This window comes from Pan troglodytes, chromosome 4 (genome assembly GCF_028858775.2).
Source record: "Pan troglodytes isolate AG18354 chromosome 4, NHGRI_mPanTro3-v2.0_pri, whole genome shotgun sequence".
NCBI lineage: Eukaryota > Metazoa > Chordata > Mammalia > Primates > Hominidae > Pan > Pan troglodytes.
Window position 1 is genome coordinate 118,297,401 of NC_072402.2, and position 16,422 is coordinate 118,313,822.

General features: G+C 34.4%; 1 protein-coding gene across 10 annotated transcripts in view; it reads left to right on the plus strand.

Annotated features, from left to right (window-relative positions):
- Positions 1–16,422, plus strand: part of PRR16 (proline rich 16) — a 388,847-nt gene that overhangs the window by 137,367 nt on the left and 235,058 nt on the right. The window contains exon 1 of one of the 10 annotated variants that reach the window (XM_063810606.1): positions 1,627–7,173. The exons of the other annotated variants lie outside the window; for them this stretch is intronic. The gene's annotated coding sequence lies outside the window, so the exon portion shown is untranslated. Of the gene's footprint in view, positions 1–1,626; positions 7,174–16,422 lie in introns of those variants that run through there. 10 annotated transcript variants of the gene reach the window in all.

Genomic DNA, 16,422 nt, shown 5'->3' on the forward strand with positions numbered 1-16,422 from the left:
TGGTCTGTGCGATCATCATGGGAGCAGAGGTCTAAACCAAAAGTGACAAATACAAATGCTTGAAGTTGTCTGCCAGGTACAGAACTGAGTGAAAAAGAAAAACACAAGGCCCTGATGACCCAGAGAATCCATGCTCTTTCTAATGGTGCAGTTATTATTCAGCTGCTAGGGACTGTAGCCCAGAGGAATGCCAGATCTTCTGACCTTTCAAAGGATGCTACACAAAAGGCTATTTATGTGAACTCTCACAATCTTCAAATGTTAGCACATAATTTTATTTAAAGAAATTCACTCTGTGGACTAAATTAAATATTCAGTATGCCAGAACCCATCCTTTGTATGCTAGTCTGTAATTTCTGTTCTATTTCAGTAGACTTCAAACATTTTTGCTCATTCCAACATTAAGCAATGCCTTTCTCATCAAAACCTAGTATATGCACACACATGTATGTGTATGCATGTGTATATATGTACATCTATTTATGTGTATGACACTAAAACCAAAACTTTATACAATAATATATATAATACAATTATGTTTTCTATTTTATTCTATATGACATTTTTAAATTCTGTTCTGTATATTTTTATTTTATTTCTTGAAAAAAGTAATCACACTCACATTCATAAAGTCATTTGTGATTTACCAATGGGTTGACTTATTTTTGTAGAGATAGGGTCTCACTATGTTGCCCAGGCTGGTTTTGAGACTAGGAGGCCTCAAGCTCAGCTTTCCAAAATACTGGGATTACAGGTGTCAGCCACCACACCTGGCCAAGGGTTGACTTCTTGTTCAGTACTCTTTTGAAAAATTTAGATGACAGTATTCTTGGTACTTGAATATGATTTTCCCACATACAGATCAGAAATCTGAAATATCTCACAAGTGATTTTCTCAGCTTAATCTTAAGAAACATTCCAAAACCACTGTATATTTATTGTTTGCTGATGATTTGAGATTTCCTTGTAGCCCAAGTCATCAGTACACTGGGAAATAGTAGTGTCTCCAAGAAGACAAGACTGAGCACAGAGGTAGGAGAGAAGAGACAGAGATATGCTATTTAGGAATCTAAATTTGAACATCACATTTTTTCTTCTTTTTAATTGCCTACAGATGGCATTTTTTTCGTGCTTATTCACATGCACAGAGCTGTGTCCATAAGCATCCTCGTCTCTTCCAAATGTTTTAGTGTTTTTCTGGCAAATAAAATTAGATTTCGTTAGATAATAATTATACGTGACATTATAGATTGGATTCTGTCCATTTGATTTATATTATTACTAGACACTTTATTTGAAATAAATCAATGTTCTCTACATAATGTCAAGTTCATCAGTAAAGTTTCAGCTTTCATATCTTATAATTTTACAGTTGAAAACTCATGTATGGTGGTGGCTTTTATAATGTCACAAAGAAGTCTGAAAAAGCTCACCTTATACTTTTTATTCTTCATGTGAATAGGGCTTACATTTACTGATAAAAATTATTAAACATATATAAAATAAGCACTAAATAAGGTATTTAGTGCTTTATGAATTAAATTCTTTTGAAAATTTTGCGTGGTGTATTTTATAATTTTATAGATATCTGTGGAGAAATATCCTAAAACCATATATTTTGTTAATGAATTATTGAATATTAATACCATATTACACTGCTCTTAGTGAATCATTTGTATCATCACAAATAAAATTTTAAAAATTGGGTAGCCTTAGATTTGATCTTTTTTTTAAAATACTTTCTTTAAAACACATTTGATTCCTAATTCCCAAACTTAAATTGAAGGAATATGTCATTCCTCAACAGCTTGAAAAGTAGGATGAGTTCTTGCCAATTTCTTATTAAGTAATTTAAAATATACCCAGAGCCTCTATTTTGTATTGATTTTGATAGCATGGTTAGGTGATGGTATGGCCTTCTACTATTAAGGTCAACATGGACCAGCATTTGTTGAGTTCTCATGATGAAAAGTGATTTTCATACATTATTAATTCTGAGACCACTGGCATAAGGGTATTTTTATCACTTTCATTTTACTAGTAAGGAAGCTGGAGTTAATAACAGTGTTGCAACGTTAGTGGCAGAGCCCATGCTCTTAAGTATCATGTTGCTCTATATCCATATTTAGTGTAACAAAGATCTATGCACAATCTGCTGATAATTACATCACCACACTTCTTAGAATACAGTGGGAATGGTTATATACGTAAGCATGGTTAATATTCATTCAATACACAATGGTAATGATGTACCTGGTGGATTATGAAAATACTGCAAATTTTTATAAATCAAAATTAGTTGTTGCTCCATAGTGCTCCCTCCCTACCACTCAAAGTCTCTCCCCAGTACCTCAACAGGTCTTCCATCATTAAAAACTAGAAGATTCTTGATTGCCTGGTATTAGCAGGAACCAACAACAGCATGCCCCTGTGCTCAGGCCCAGGTTGTTTCTGAATGGCTGATTTGGTCAATTGATTGCTATATAGTTTGAAATCATCCCTGCATGTCAGTGTTTAACTTGAGGAGACAGGTATCATGATTTGTCAACTAACACTGCTTAATCTGCTGAAGTAAAAGCACACAGTGTGAAGATGAACAAGGATTCAGCTAGAGATTTTTTTTTCAGTTCTTAGGAGAATTGAGAGTGAACATGGAAATTCAGTCATCTCAATGGAAGTGATGCAGGGCAGTCAAGCCCCCAAACTGGGACTTAGCCTGGAAGGGTTCTTGGCTTCACCCAGAAAAGACCTCAAGGGTGGCCCACTGGTAAAAGAAAGCAATGTTATTAAGTGTTCAGTAGAGGTGTTTCTCCTTGCATAGCAGCACTAACCCATAGGCCGTGTCTCCAGAGTGGCAGTATATGGGCTATCAGCTAGTTATATTGATACTCACTCTTAGTTACATGCCAATTAAGAGAAGGTCATTTAGAACTTTCTAGAAAAGAGATGGGGAGTTGCTGGAACTATAAAAGGTAAGTTTTGAGATGTTGCTATGGTGCATTGCCATGGAATTTGTAAATTGTCATGGTGCTGGAGGGAAGTGGGAGTGTCTTCATGTTAATGAGCAGTTAGGGCAACTAGAGATTCCTTTTGCCACCATCTCCAGGCTTCACCTGGCTTCCTCATTGACCAGATCCTACTCCAATTAGCATGCTCAGAACCAGAAAAAAAGTGAGGCCTATCTCCTACCTCAAGCAGGCCTTGATGAATTCTAAAGAGCCCAAACCATTATCCACTTCCAAGGCTGGCAAAATACTCCTAGAGTCTTAAATCCTTTGTTCCTGAGAAAGTACTGTAAAAACGGGTGGGTGGCAATATGTAAATTCTTGGTATATAATCTTGGTTTCCAAGTGAGACAGGAAACAAGGATACTTCACCGAATCCCATACACTCATGGCCTACTTAAGAAGGTTGGCTGAGTCTCTCTAAACTTAGAGCCTCTGTTTACTTTTATATGTGTTTCTGCCCTTGGAAGGCAAATTATCCTCATTTCGATGCATTTTCATTTTTTTTTTTACAGTAGTAGCTACTATCTTTTGGCATTATCTATAAGAACATAATTGATAACAACAAGGTTGTGTTTTGTTATCTGCCACAGGATGTTAAAAGAACAGAATGTCAGTCACTGAAGTGAGCAAAGTACTTATTTGAAAGTACTTAAAAACTTCTACAGCAAGTCCTTTCAAACTGTGAGACTTGTAAACATTCAAAGGAATGTGAAGATCTCTGAGTCTATATGGATATAATATATACTTATTTCTTCAGAAATTGATTAAAATGCCCAATGAATTTACCAATTTTTATAAAAAGAATGCACCCATACAGGCAGTAGATGAGACATGTTATTCAATTTTCATAGGAGTTTACTTTAGCAATATGAAAAAAAATGCCAGATAATGAGAATAAAAGTACCAAACTTTATGATGAATAACTATGATAAATTATAGATTTAGGATGAGTTTCCTCAGCCTCTGTTTGCTGGCAATGACAGTGCTAAGTCTAAAGAGATACTGAGGACAGTAGAAAGTGTTTTTCAAGTAAAGAACCTTGATTTTAGAAAAAAACACAAAAATGTATGGCCCTATTTTCAAATACTGTAGATAGATCAGACATGATTTACATAACCATTTACTTTGTTTCCTAAACTGTACCTACTTCTCAGTAACCAACTGTAAATATATTCACTTTCTTGATACTCAGCAATGCTTGCTTACCCGAGCACATGCAGACACTATTTTTTGGAGGTAGATATGTCAATGTTTTCTATTCAGTATTTTTACATTATTGCTACACTTATACAAGTCTCTCCTTAAAGCTCAGCTAGCCTTAGTTACAGTTCTTTGAGCAAATTTTTAGAACAATCAATAATCAAAAGAAAAATATTGAAAAATAGTGTGCACTTTTCGCTACTGGCTAAACGTAACTTTTTCACTTTAGTTGAATCAGGGTTGTTTTAGAGATAAATTGGGATGTGTCTAGAAAAATAACAACTCAGTTATTTTAGGCTGTTTGTGTTCTTTCTGGATGACAGAGTAACTTCAGTTTTAAGGGTCAGATGTTACTATTAGCCCTCAAGTTTTGTGCTTGTTCTTTTGTTGTCCTGGAACTATCTTTTATCAGTAGAACTGGAAATAAATTAGGGCTTGACATGTTCTTTTCATGGATTGATTGTAATGTATCATTGTGAAGGCGTCTGACTTGCTATTGGCCAAGAGGTGACTAAGGAATCGGGGAACAGACAGTGATATACACCACTGCGTGACTGCCATCCTGTCTGTTTTTAGTATGATTCCACAAATTTGATTTTGATGCATCGAACTGAGTTTAAACACACTGATACCTGAGTGCTGAAAACATTGAGACATGCTGAAAATAAACTGTCGCCTCTTACTATCTTTTCATGCATGTACACACACACACACACACACACACACGCACACTCATATATCCATTTGACTTCGTTTCCTATTATAAAGCCAAGTTGCCATTCTAAAAGAGCATATTGACCTGTTTTCCTCATACCTCCAAGTTGCCTAAACTTGCATGTTTCTCTTTTATTGATTGATTGATTGAGAGAGGCTCCTCCAGGCTGTAGTGTGATGGGGTGAATACTGCTCACTGCAGCCTCTACTTCCTGGGTTCAAGTGATCCTCCTGCCTCAGTCTCCCAAGTAGCTGGGTGTATGTGTGTGTGTCACTTCACCCAGCTAATTTTTTTGTTTTTATTTTTTGTAGAGATGGCATATCACCATGGTCTTAAACTCCTGGGCACAAGCGTTCCCGCCTTGACCTCTCAAAGTGCTGAAAATATCGTTGTGAGCCACCACACCCAGGGCCCAGGCTCCTTTATTCTTTAAAAGAGACACTTGTTAGAATAACCTTTTCAAAACACAAATTCCAATGTGTCCTTCCATTATTAAGAATTGGAAGTGGCTCTCTGTGGTCTGTTCCATCAACTAAAATCTCAGACTGGGTTGTAAGACCCTTCTTTATCTCTGGTCTTTCTATTTACAGAAACATTTCCACTATTTTTTCATTGTCTGCAGGACTCAGGCAGGCTTCCTTTATTTCCTTCAGAACATCTTATAATTTAGGAGCTAAACATGTCATGGCTAAAGTAGATAGGGTGGGACACTAACAATTACAGTAAAATTCAAATCTCGTAAGCTTATTATATTTTATGGGTACATATTTGTTTTACCTTGACTTTAGGTGATTAATTTGAAAATTAATTAATTTAACAAATGCTTATGGAACACATAATATCCACAGAAACATTGCCAGACACCTAGGGATACAATGCAGAGTAAAAGTAGTCAAGTGTCTGACTTTCTGGAGTTTATGTTTTATCCTGAGGTACTAAAATTTTATAATTCCTCACAGAAATATACAGTTGTAACTCTCATAAACATGGTAAAGGATGACTAAGGGGATGTGGCCTACTCAGGAAAATCAGATCAAAACTTTCCTAGAAGAAATTGGAGAATGGATCAAAATTAACTGAATGACAAGAGGAGATTAGTATATGCTAGACAGAGAAAATGTGATTCATAAAAATGTTATTAGAAAAATGAGATATTGCACAGGATGTCCTATAGCATTTATTTGTCATTATTACTAGAAAAGCATCTTCAAGCAAATAGTCCTGTATTCCTGCTTAATAACCACTCTAAATATGAAGTTCGAGACATCCCAACATTTTTTGAGAAATAATGGATCTGCATGTTGGGTTTGAATAGCTTGTCTTAGTTTTTCAAAAAAATTGAGTAGAATAGAAATTACTTGACTGTAACAAATATGGAAAAGCCCAAAGAAGTAAGTGACAAAGTGTGGGTTATGTTAATTTTACATGCAAAGGGTGTAGGGCATTCCTGAGTTCAGTGGTGAATAACTGAAGATGAAATAAAGTTTTAGAGAGCAGCTACACTCCTATTCCACTCTGATGAGAGGAAGAACATTTCCATTGCCTCTTGTGTTGATTAAGACCGACAGAAATGAGTGGACTTCAACGCATGCAGTAAAAGGGTGTTTGAAAAATGGATCATCTCTGAGTCAGGCCTGGATTTGAATCCTGGTGCTGTTATGGAGTGACTTCCCCATTGGAAAATAGAAACAACACTAACAGGATTAATTAATATTTGTGTAAGTGCTCAGCATAATACCTTCAACATAGCCATTTCCACCATTATTTTGTGTTTTTCTTAACCCTCATTCCTTCCTTTCTCATTGTTAACATGAATTTTAAAATTTAGTGTGCCTAAAGCAGGGAAGGACAGAAATTGGCAGATGCCTGATTATTTCAGTATTTTCATTCCTCTTTACCAGCTCTCAATACTGTCTCTCCTTTTTGTTTACTCAAGTTTACTAAGTATACCTGACAGAAAATTGTATATATTCAAAGTATACAATGTGATGTTCTGATACATGTAGACATTGTGAAGTGATTCATACAATCAAGCTAATTAACATATGTATAACTTCACATAGTTAACTTTGTGTGTGTGTGATGAGAATATGGAAAATCTACTCTCTTAAAAATTTCAACTGTATAATACGTTATTATCTGTAACTATAGTTACTGTGCTGTGCATTAGGGTTCCAGAACTTATGCACCCTTTGAACAACATGTCTTCATTTCCCCGTCATCCTTGGAAATCTTCTACTCTATATTTCTGTGAGTTCTACTTTTTAAAATTCTGTATATAAATAAGATCATGCTGTATTTGTCTTCCTGAGTCTGGCTTATTTCTCATAGCATAATATCTACCAGGTTCATCCATGTTTCTTCTTTTAAAAGACAAATGAAAATTTGACTTTTATAGTCAGATGAGCTTAAGTTAAAATGCCGGCTCTTTCGCTAACTGGTTGTGAGACCGTTAGCCGGTTATATCATTTCACTTGCCGCTTCATCGTCTATTAAATGTGCATAATAAGAACTGCCTCATCAAGTTGTTGTTCTCTTAGCATAGGGCCTGGCATATAATCAATGTATGATGAATGCATGGTAGTTTCTTTTGTATACTGGAAATAAGTCAAACTTAAAGTTAAGCTTTAGCAAATATCACTGCGTGTTAAATGCAATGTTTTCTACCAAATACCAATGATTGTTTTGATCAGTGGTTAAGACCTGTGCATGTATATAAATGTAGGATATGATGAACATGCTGAAGAGAAATTGCTGTTGATGTGGAACTAATGTCAATGCAGGGGTGTGGAGAAAGACCTCGGTTGCACTGGAAGGGTTGCTTGGCTCACTAGAGAGAAGATACTAGTAGGTTCTCTGACTTGGTAGAACAGAGTCTCTTGCTATGGTAGCATCATGTCTTCTACACTTAATAAATAGCCACTATTTGAGTTCATGGATGAATATTTTCACCAAGAATTCAGCTCAGGATATACAGAGCATCTTATGGACTTACTTTCTCATTTAGGATCAGAAAATAACTTTCTTGCTGAAGGAGCCATAAATAAAAGTGAGTGTTAGACATCCTCTCAGATCCCAATTCACAATCCTCTATGACATTTGAGGACATATAAAAGTGACATGTATCTTTCATAGTAGTGGCAGGCTATACAATGAGTGAACCATTTTCAGAAGACCACGTGAACCTCTGAAGTTTATACTGAGTCAAGATTCAATTTATATTTTTCAAAACCTCCCATGGCTCTTTTTATTGACACGGTTAAAAAGACATTGTTGTCATTGGGAGGTATTTCTTTTTTCAGGCTTATTATATTGCCTCCAGTGATTGCACTGGGAACTAGGTGCTTGATTCTTATTGACGTTTGCTGGGATTATCATAAATATGACCTATAAAATAGAGTAACTATAAATGGAGTCAAAACAATAAGGTGTACATATTATTTTGGACAAAGTCAGATGGAAATTGTAAGGCAGTTACTGAAACACAATATTTATCATTTTTACTATTTAGAATTTATCCCATTTATATCATTTTAAGATAAACTTGCAAATAAGAATATATTTTCTGATTGCATATAGATTATTTCTAGCTTGTTCTGAAAAAACTGACGTAGTTGTTTGTTTTTAGCCAAAAACAGTTTTAGAACATTCTTGTCAATCAAAAACTAGTATTTTTCATATATAAACTAAAACATATTTTTTGGTTGTGGAGCATCCTTGTGGAAATGAACCACATGCATTTTTTCCTGCAATTTTCTAAGCTTATGCAAATTGTATCTTACGGTAATGAAAATTTTGCCGATGAAATCTTTGAGAACATCATGACTGTCGTTTTTGTTTCAATAATGTGTCATACCTGAAGTTATTTGGCACACATTTCCTATTGATATTGAAAGTCATTCCCTGCATGTTGATAGTGAAAGAAAGATTAGAATTCAAATGGGGAGACCTGAGGTCTGAGCTTACCTCTGCAACTAACCAGTTATATGATCTTCACTAAATATTTTCAACCCTCTGGATGACATAGTTCAGAGAATGGACCACATAACTCCGAACTCAGACTACTTCCCTTTAAATCATTTTCTTCCCTTTAGTGAAAAATAAAATATAGTGAAAGGTATATAAAGGTTAGTATTCTTGCAAAATTCTACATGGATTTATTAAACCATGGTTTGAGGATATAAAAAAAAGCAGTGATGACCAGAGTATATTGTAGATTCCCTAAGAACTAATCTCATCACATTCATTTAATGTTTGGTAGGACTACTAAAAAATAAATTAAGGACTACTCTGTGCCATAACTTGACATTAGTGAGGCATTTTACAAAGGGTCTTATGTTACATAGGAAGGACTGTTCTCAAACCCAGGAAGAAGGGTTGTTTTGGATTATTGTCCACAGTTTATCAAACACATAATCTTTCCAAATAATGATGCATGCAGGCCTGAATTTTGGCACCTTCATGATTTTGTTGTGGAAGTACTTTCTGTTGTTTAAAAAATAATTTTCAATCTGAATATCTTTATTTTCAAGGTAAATATACTCCATTGTCTTCACAAGGTATTTGTAAGATCATTAGATCATTATAATCTTTTTTTCTTCACATTCTTGCAGAGAGATTTTAAAGCCAAACTCACAGCAACGAGTGAATCATTTTCAAAAGTTGGTAATCTCTTATTATGTTTCAAAGCAATATGTAATATGTTACTAACACATACAGACATAATAACTGTCTTTCATTCCGCAATTCTGATTGTGTGTTGAATTTTTTCTAGTTCTCTACACCACAATCAATTATCATGCTTGAAATAACCTCAACGACATTACAACTTGGTATATAATTACCAATGGGAAAAAACATATTCAGATTGTATCAACTAATAGTAGTCATTGAATGAGATTGGGTATAGGAAATTTTCTAGCAAGTCATACAGTAGGAATTCAGTAAATATTCTACTTAAGTCTAACTGCCAACACCTTCTCTAATCATGCTGCAGTAAATTCTGTTTTGTTTTGTCCCTTTTTAACATTTTTTAAAATTAGTTAAATCCATGGAATGAATACTAACTAAATTCACAGATAATACACAATCAAGAAAGAATAGTAAACATACTGAAATTTAGAATCAAATTTTTAAAATCAAGTTTGTTTAATGCTTGTGTGGAAAGAACCAGATGTGTAGGCAGGACTGTCATCTAAGATTTTGTAGGTTCTCCTTGCAAACTCACCTTGGGAGGATATTTACCAATATACTCTGTGCTTTCTTTTACGGGGGTGTCCATAAATATATAGTATTTATTTGCTTGTCACATTTACAAGATCATTTACAAGATTACCATCTGAAATGGTGGGCAGAAATCATGAACACATTTAACAGAAGATTTAAAATACTAAACTAATATTTTAAAAATTAAGCTATGTAACTGTAGAATGGGCAAACATTTTTAAAACAAAACTAGGTATTAAAGGACTTTAAGGATTGTTTTGTTAATATTTAATGAAGGTATGAGACAATGGAATAGTAATACAGGAATTCAGGGATAGGAAGAAAAGGTAATAATAAAATTGAAATTGCAACTTGGATTCAATCTGAGAGGCAATTCTATTGCCTGAATGGGGACAAGACTGATAAGATGTAAATAAGAGAACTAGCATTTGTGACTAAGGACTATGTTTTAGATCTCATGTTAGTTATCTTGCATATAGTATTTCATGTAAGTCTCACAACAGCCTAGATTCCAGCCTTCCCAGCTTACATTAGCCAGAGTAGCTCTACTGTCCCCAGTTTAATAGGACAATAATCTGAAGCATTGCAAGTTAGGTTGGGATTCGAAGGAAGGAACATACCAGAAACACCTCTCATAATTTCTTAAGAATTTTCTTGAACACAAGAAAGATACCTAAACACAGCAGAAGCAGCTACAGCATATCTTTCTTTGTCTCCACATTCCAGTAAGTGGAAGGCATGAGAGAGACACTCTCCATTTGGGGAGCATGGTACTAGCATTGAGGATGAAGCCAAATGCTTGCTAGGTCACTGCTCCTTTATTATTATGCAAGTTTATATTGCCAATTTGAGAGGATTTATGTTAATAATCTCTATACATTCTTTCAAGAGGAACTTTTAAATATCTAGTGTTTATTAATTTACTGAGCAAATTCAGCATTCACAAGGCTATATTCTTATTCATGGGAAGGCAGAGTTGATTTTCTCATTCGGAACATTTTCTCTGCTCCAAATTTTTCATATTCTAACAAGCTCTTTCATCCCATAGGTGTCATATAAGATTTATTTGAAAAGAATCGAGCACTGTTAAAAATAAGTCAGTTTTGAATAACATTGTTTTGGACCTGTCAGCTTAGGCTGCCACGACAAAATAATATAAACTGTGTGGCTTAAGCAATGGGAATTTATTTCTCTGCTCTGGAGCAAGAAAGTTCCAAGTCACGGTGCTGGCCAGTTTGGTTCTGAGTGAGCATCTGCTTCCTGGCTTACAGAGGAAAGTCTTCTTGCTGTATTCTCACATGGTGGTGGGGTAGGGTGTGTGTGTGTGAGAGATAGAGAGAGAGAGAGAGAGAGAGATCTGATCTCTCTTCTTCAAGAACACTCATCCCATCATGGAAGGAGGGGGCCGTATCACATGACTTCATCTAAACCTAATTACTTCCCAAAGATCCCACTTCCAAATGCTATCACTTTGGGGTTAGGGCTTCAACATATGAATTTTGGCAGGACACAAACATTTAGTCCACAATAAGGCCTATCTATAAAATGGGTAAGTTCCTGGTTTTTCGAAATTGTAGACACAATCTTCTATATAACCTAGAAAGGTTTTTTTTTTTTTTTTATGTTTGAGTTTCTAAAAAAAAAAAAAATATTTCCCATAAGGCACAGTAAGGTTTTTGTTTTAGTTGATGAAAGACAATCCTAACCATTGTCACCTTTATGTTTTCATCTTGAAAAATTGATTAAAAAAGACTTTATTTCCGTGGACAGAAATTGTATGTCAGCTAAGTCATATTCTTTGAATATAAACATCAAACTTTTCACCTGTACCATACTGAGATTCAGAGAATGCTGAAATGGAAAATTTGCAATTTAAATGGCATACAATAGAACTATCTCAACTCTCCTTTTTTTTTTTCTACTCCAAAACATACAGAAAGCATGTTTTGAAGTCCAAAGAGAAACTTCAATAAACAACTCGCCTATTCTCCAATTACCAGTGAGCTTTTAGTGCCATTTCTACCAGGGTCAATTTCATTGTTTTTTTTTTTTTGTACCATGCTATCCAGATGAAAACATTAAGCAATTTACAAAACCGTTGACTATCTGGAGGTCTGTATAATCTGTAATTTAATTTATCCAGTTGGCTTTTTGGGGTGCAGTCTTGCTCATACTAACCAGGAGCCCATGTCGACTTTTACGTTGATAATTTCTGTGATCACAATCCTTCAGCTCAAGGCCATTATTTCTCTGCTTTCCAGTATACATCTCTGGGACTGACTTGATTTGCTTTAAGAATTAAACAGATGCAAAGCTATTTCCTGAGAAGAATACTGGTATAGCCTGTAGATACTCATTTATACTACCACCAATTAAAGGAAACCAAGGCTCTATCTTTCATTTTCTCAACAGTTTCATCTTTGCCATTTGCATGTAAGAGTGTTGCTGGCACAGCTTGTATGTTTTTATTCAATTCAGGTAAAAAGAAACTCCCTCTGAGCAGATAAGTTATAAAAACCCTCTTCTTCTGGGTTGACTAGCCTATTGCACATCTTGGAAACTGGAGAACTGGCTAGATTTCTGCCCTCACTAATCCTCAACCAGCTCTCTTCAGGGCTGAACCTACAAAATCATATGTGGAATCCTTGCTTACTTGCCTGGTCCTTTCCCCAAACAGTATTAAACAACTTTCTTTTCAGCTCTGAATTGTCTGAGAGTTCTCATAAATAACCAGTAGACCCAACTGCTACATGAAAAAAAAAAAAAGTCATCTAGGGTATGTTTATTTTAGAAGATTCTCCACTATTCATTTCTACTACATTATAGAATAGCCTTTATAGACCCAGATGTAACACTGGACCCTGGGTGTTTACTGAAGATTGCTATGACACACAACAATAAAATTTCTTAATTTCTTGAAATCTGTTGAAGACAGATGTTGTTTATGAAGAGGGGGAAATTTTCTTAAACACTCATAAAAATTTTTCAGGTCTCAGAACCAAGAAATATCTGTCTTTTCTGAGGTATTGATATATTTTTCATAAAAGGAAGTTTTCAGTAGTAAGTAGGAAGTAATTGTAAAATTGAAATTCTAGATGTAATTTCCAGTTTTTTGCTTGTTTGATATAGTTTTCCTCAGAGTTTGTATAGCTCTAAATCTAAATGTATACTTGCATATATCTATATAATACATATGTACTTTTTTCTCCCTCTTCATATTTTCTTCTACTTACATGATATTTGATTTCATTGTATCTGTGTTCTTTTTGCAAATTGCTTCAAATGATCATTACTAATACAACTAATTAAACTTGCACTGATGTGATGAAAAAATATATGCATTAGGTTTCAGAAGATCTGGGTTCAAATAATTCACCCTGTCATTAGTTATTTTTGTGACTCTGGGCAACTCTTTGGTAGTTCTGGTGGTTCACTTTCTCATGCAAAACAAAGGGTTTGCTTACATATAGTTGCATTTCCTATGGTCTCTTTTTATTCTTACCTATGGATTTTAATATATCATTACATTTCAATCCATTAAATACTTTGAAAAAGAAATATGAACCATATCTGGTAATTAGATTATTGACAATTTGAAATTATTTAGCATCTCTTGAAATAACATGCTTTAATGTAGATACTTCTGAAAAATCATTTTGGAACTCATGCTACTTGGAACCTCATAATGTTTAGAAAATATTTCAAATTTGGAGAGGGGGAGGACGTAAGATGTTGGGTTAAGGTTTAGATTTAATAGCACAAAGTATAGGTTCTTGTTAGAAATTAGGCATATTACCATCTTCAGGGTTTTTATTTTTTTTGTGGGTACATAGTAGGTGTGTATGTTTATGGGGTACATTAGATGTTTTGATACAGTCATGCAATGCATAATAATCCCGTCATGGAAAATGGGGTATCCATCTCCTAAAGCATTTATCCTTTGTTTTACAAATAATCCAATTATACTCTTTTAGTTCTTTTAAATGTGCAATTTTAAATTATTTTGACTATCGTCACCCTGTTGTGCTGTCAAATACTAGGTCTTATTCATTTTTCTAATTATTTTTTGTACCAATTAACCATCCACACCAACCCGCTACTCTTCCCCAACTACCCTTTTCAGCCTCTGGTAACCATCCTTCTACACTCTGTCTCCATGATGAACTCATCATGTTTTGATTTTTAGTTACTACAAATTAGAACATGTGATATTTGTCTTTCTATGCCTGGCTTATTTCATTTAACAAAATGACTTCCGGCTCCATCCATGTTGTAGAAAATACAGGATGTCATTATTTTTTGTGGTTAAATAGTACTCCGTTGTGTATAAGTACCACCTTTTCTTTATCCATTCATCTATTGATGGATTCTTAGGTTGCTTCCAAGTCTTGACTATTGTGAACAGTGATGCAACAAATATAGGAGTGCAGATATAGCTTTGATATGCTGATTTCCTATCTCTTGGTGTATACCTAGAGTGGGATTGCTGGATCACATGGTAGCTCTATTTTTAGTTTGTTGAGGAACCTCCAAACTGTTCTCCATGGTGGTCATACTAATTTACATTCCCACCAACAGTGTACCAGTGTTGCCTTATCTCCACATCCTTTCCAGCAATTGTTATTGCTTGCCTTTGGATAAAACCATTTCAACTAGAGAGATTATATTCCACTGTAATTTTGATTTGCATTTCTCTGATGATCAGTGATGTTGAACACCTTTTCATTTGCCTGTTTGGCACTGATATGGCTTCTTTTGAGAAATATCTATTTAAATATTTTGCCCATTTTAATTGGATCATTATTATTTTTCCTGTAGAATTGTTTGAGCTCGTTTTATGTTCTGGTTGACAATTATTTGTCAGATGGGTAGTTTGCAAATATTTTCCCCCCTTCTATGTGTTGTCTTCTCACTTAATTGATTGTTTCTTTTGCAGTGCAGTGATTGTTTCTTTTTAACTTGATGTGATCCCGTTTGTTTCTTTTTTCTTTGGTTGTCTATGCTTGTGGGATATTACTCAAGAAATTTTTGCCCAAGCCAATGTCCAGGAGAGTTCCCCTAATATTTTTTTGAGTAGTTTCATTGTTTGAAGTCTTAGATTTGTCTTTAATCCATTTTGATTGGATTTTTGTATGTGATGAGAGGTAAGGGTCTAGTTTCATTCATTCAGCATATAGATATCCAGTTTTCTCATTACCACTTATTGAAGATTTATTGAAGATACTGTCTTACCTAGTGTATGTCCTTGGTACCTTTGTTGAAAATGAGTTCACTCTGGATGTGTGGATTTGTTTCTGGGGTCTCTATTCTGTTTCTTTGCTATATGTGCCTGTTTTTATGTTAGTACCATACTGTTTGGTCACTATAACTCTGTGGTATAATCAGAAATAAGGTAATGTTTTTGGTAATTGTTTTTGATCAGGGTAGCTTTGGCCGTTCTGGGTCTTTTGTAGTTCCATATAAATTTTAGAATTATTATTATTTTTCTGTATCTGTGAAGAATGTCATTAGTATTCTCATAGGAATTGGCGTTGAATCTGTAGATTACTTCGGGTAGTATGAACATTTTAACAATGTTGATTCTTCCAATGCATGGAGCATGGAATATCTTTCTAGTTTTTTGTGTCCTGTTCAATTTCTTTCATCAGTATTTTATAGTTTTCCTTGTAGAGATATTTCACTTCTTGGGTGAAATTTAACTTTATGTATGGCTATTGTAAAATAGATAATTTTTTATTTATTTTTCAGATGTTTGGATTGGCATATAGAAATGCTGATTTTTGTATGTTGATTTTGTATCTTGTAACTTTACTGAATTTGTTGATCAGTTCTAATATTTTTCTTGTGGAGTCTTTAGGTTTTTCTAAATATAAAATCATATAATCTACAAACATGGATAATTTGATATCTTTCATTCCAATTTGGATGCCCTTTATTTCTTTCTCTTGTCTGATTTTTTTTAGCTAGGACTTCTATTGCTTTGTTGAATAATGGTGGTGAATGTGTGCATCTTTGTCATGCTCCAGATCTTAGAGGAAAGGCTTTCAGTTTTTTCTTTGTTCAGTGTGATACTAGCTGTGGGTCTCCCATATGTGGCTTTTATTATGTTGAGATATATTACCTCTATACCCAGTTTCTTAAGGGTTTTTATCATGAAGGAATGTTAAATTTTATAAAATGTTTTTTTCAGCATCAATTGAAATGATCTTTTTTTTTGTACTTCATTCTGTTGATATGATGTATCACACTGATTGATTTGCACACGTTGAACCA